Source organism: Montipora capricornis, chromosome 2, assembly GCF_036669925.1.
Source record: "Montipora capricornis isolate CH-2021 chromosome 2, ASM3666992v2, whole genome shotgun sequence".
Classification (NCBI taxonomy): Eukaryota; Metazoa; Cnidaria; class Anthozoa; order Scleractinia; family Acroporidae; genus Montipora; species Montipora capricornis.
Window position 1 is genome coordinate 40,111,788 of NC_090884.1, and position 4,073 is coordinate 40,115,860.

Sequence of the window (4,073 nt, forward strand, 5' to 3'; positions counted from 1 at the left end):
TTCCTGTCTGAAAAGGGGAAGACACAAACTGCAAAATTTCAACAACTTTTATTGCCATCATGAAGCCACCAGTTAGTTATTTGAACAGCGAAGGGAGATATGAATCCTCCAAACAATATTGCACGTGGAAACAGTACTGAACTAACACAAATTACATAAACATGCAAACAGTTAGCTCAACCCCATTTCCAGGGTCTATCTCTGCCGCCTTCCAAGCTTAGGGGTTGGAAAACAGAGAGAGACCCTGGGGACAAGGTTAACAAATACTATTAGTAATATATAGATTTAGCCAAGCATAAAAGCGGAGCTCTCTGGTTATTTATTCTTACTGCCTGTAGCGTTAGTGAAAATAAAAGTTTTCGAATTGTCCGCGTTTTGATGTTTCCGGTTGCTGCTTTAATAATTAAATCATTTTCTTTGCTTTCTTCTATAGGAAAATTAATTGCCTAACTAGTGAATTCCACGGTAAATCTTACGCTAAAAACCGATATCGCACGAATCACGAAGCGATGAGTACGATATCGGTTTTTCGATTGAAATCTACTTTGGAATTCACCAGTTTGGCAATGAATTTTTCTTGCACCGCATGAGTTTTAAAAGAAAACAAGCACACTCTCAGCGAGCGAATGCAAAAAACGGCTTGAGAACAAAAATTTTGGCTAGTATGTTTAAAAAAAACGGGGTTGACATGAAGTTTATTCCTTCATGCCCAGTGAAAATCGAAAGGCAATGTATATACCACTTTCCACGTACGTGTGGTACGTTGTATATTAAGCGGGCATGAAAAAACACGCAAGAATTTATAAGTTAAAGAAAAAACACCGATAGCATGAAAAAAATGGCGTCATGCCTGGGAGATGGAGATCTTTCCCCATACCCAGAAGGAGCCTCTCGTAATCCCGCGGGTAACTTTTTAAAAAGGGGACTGGGGTTGAGCTTGGATCTCATGCCCGACATGAAAAAAGACAGATTGTCATGCCGGGACATGTGCTTCAAATCGGTGTGAGGAATTTCATGCGTAGCATGAAAAAAGGGCCAGAACATCATGCCGGGCATGTAAGTTACCTCTTCATAGCAATTTTATGATTTTAAGGAATCCCAAAAGTGACTTGTTCAGAGCGTTGAGGTATTGTGGTTTGGTTTGACCCAATTAGGAGTGTCCTGTTGATGATTCAAGAACCCGAAAAAGTATATTTTATTTACTGCAATAGATGCAACGATGTAGTGTATCAAAATGATGTAGGGGTAGCCTTCTCTCTGCTACTTCAAGTGTCAGACGAGGAGCTCCACGGTAATTACAAAAAGAAAAGTTTACATAAGTTGATCTTGGCCAATCTTCTTTCAGCTTTCCCGTCGATTATTGCACACCGATAATATATCTTTAACATCAATCCCCATAAAAAGGACTCATAGTCTCGTACAAGCTTTCTTCAATTTATTCGATTATCCGTTATTTGAGGACAAGCTGTTTTGAATTCCAATATTGTTGCCTCTTAGAAAACAATGGTTCTGAATAGTATTATTTTTTTACGAACGATTTTTTGGAATAATTTGTTATGAGTTTCATTGTACACATGATTTCCTTCTCAGTTTCAAATTATTTTCTCAGTGAGTGAAGTACCCACTCAAAAATCACTTGTTGTGCCTTCATCAACCTGTCACGTTATTCTGTATCGTTCTTTGGATAAGAGTGAGCAATTTCAGTTTCCATTTCATCTCCTTGAAAGTCAAGAAACATTGAAGTTGTACTACTCTTACATCTCCTCAGATTCACAAATCACTTTTACACTGACTTCAACAAGCCTCCTGTTTAAAAAAAAAAAAGAAAAGAGGTGAAAACAATTAATTAATTAGCGTACATTTTGTTTGCGTGCTTTAAAAGCAATATCAGACCCGTGACCCGTGCAGTGCTCTGGGTACGATTTAATATGTTGAGCACGACTTTTAGTGAGGCAAGAATTTTTAGTTTGTTGTGACGCGGCCTCTCTATTAACATAATATATACTTCACATATACTTTATAAAGTAAACATATGCATCTCTTTTACGAGCTTAGGAAGGCTCAATAGGCCGGCGCTTATCTCCGGTTTCTGTAGCATGAAGCGACTAGGAGTACTTATTTATACTCCTCCCTGGATGGGATGCTAGTCCATCGCAGGGTTACCCCCAGCATTACGCCGGTACTCATTTATACACCTGGATGGAGAGAGGCACCGTGAAAGTAAAGTGTCTTGCCCAAGAACACAACACAATGTCCCCGGCCACTCGAACCGGAGTCGAGCGCACTAACCATGAGGCCACCGCGTCTCCCAGTCTCAAATAGGATACTGCCCGGCACTGAGAAATAGAATCAAGTGAAGCTGTGATCTTCGCAGTTATGAGCGCAATTTTTGCAATTGCGTAGAGAAGCCTGAAAAATTCAGGACTTCAACGGGGTTTGAACCCGTGACCTCGCGATTCCGGTGCGACGCTCTAACCAACTGAGCTATGAAGCCAAATTGCGCTCATAACTGCGAAGATCATAGCTTCACTTGATTTCATATCCGCAGTTCATATATGATTAATTTCATATACCATTTCATCATTGATTTATTCCTCACGGGACCATTAGAACCCACAAATGACCAGCTCCCAACGTCGGTGGCTTCATAGCTCAGTTGGTTAGAGCGTCGCACCGGATTCGCGAGGTCACGGGTTCAAACCCCGTTGAAGTCCTGAATTTTTCAGGCTTCTCTACACAATTGCAAAAATTGCGCTCATAACTGCGAAGATCATAGCTTCACTTGATTTCATATCCGCAGTTCATATATGATTCATTTCATATACCATTTCATTACTGAGAAATAGACTAGCGATTTTACGGCATGCACAGGTTCGAAAAATTTGTCCACTACAAAACCAAAATAATCTTTAGAATTGCTTGGCATCTCTACAGTAGGTTTGAATGCAACTTTAGAAGGTAATTGGTGAGTGAATATTTGTGACAGCTGATGTGAGCCAAAATATTGTAAGGTTGGAGAAAAAATCGATTTTACAGTATGCCCAAGTTCGGTCAACCTCAAGAGTTGGGCGATTGTGATCTTTGTGTTCAATTTGCACATTTCTTGTCAAACGTTATAATACTTGAAAGAAAAAAAAAGCAAACTAACAAAAACAAAAACCCGGTGTCTTGCCATAATTTTGACACAGATGTTTTCAATTTTTCGCGAGTTGTTAGTAAAGACAGGGCAGCAGTAAAAGCAGGAATCGGGAATCGGGAATCCAGAATCCGGAAACCAGGTAATGGTATGTGACACCACATGTAAGGTTTTTCTTTTGCTATTGTTATGCACAGTTTTGAGCTCGTAAATATGGATTTTTGCAGCCTTTCGTCAGGAATAATGCAAAGTTGTTCAGTTTGGAGTTGCACTCTCTCTTGCACAAGAAACCAGATGGCTGCACGAAAAAACCGATTTTCAACAGAAGACTACCCAATGGTTGACGATGCACTAGGAGTAAACCGTTCAACAGCAAGGACGGGAGGGCAGAGAGGAGCGACCACGAGACGGCGCAACAATGTCAAGGTAGACAAAGAAATGAAACAATGTATTAAGGACATTGTCAAAGAAAAATGCATGCTGGCATTGACTGAAATCAACCGAGAACTTCAAGGAAAATTACGAAAAAAACCTCGAGTACATGATCGTACAATAGCAAGAACACTAAACGGAAATGTTTCTAAAGCTTAAACAGGCATGTCCTCCACTTGTTGACAGACCTGTTGATAGACCTGGGTTGTGATTCAAAGGCGTTTTGAATAGGCCAATTGGTTTCTGTATATAGGCGTAATTGGTCAATGCGTCTTTATAGATGAATGTGAAAGGAAAGGAAAGGAACTTTATTTAAGTGTCTAGCCGTTCTAGCGCTGGAGCGCTGATTGGGGACACTGTAAACTGAAATGAACGATGAAAGTAAATCAAGTCAAATGTTGTTTTTTGAGGAGAGGGGAAACCGGAGTGCCCGGAGAAAACCTCTATAACATTTGGACCACCAGAAGCTATGACTGAGCAGCAGTGGGTGAGAGGGCCTACGACG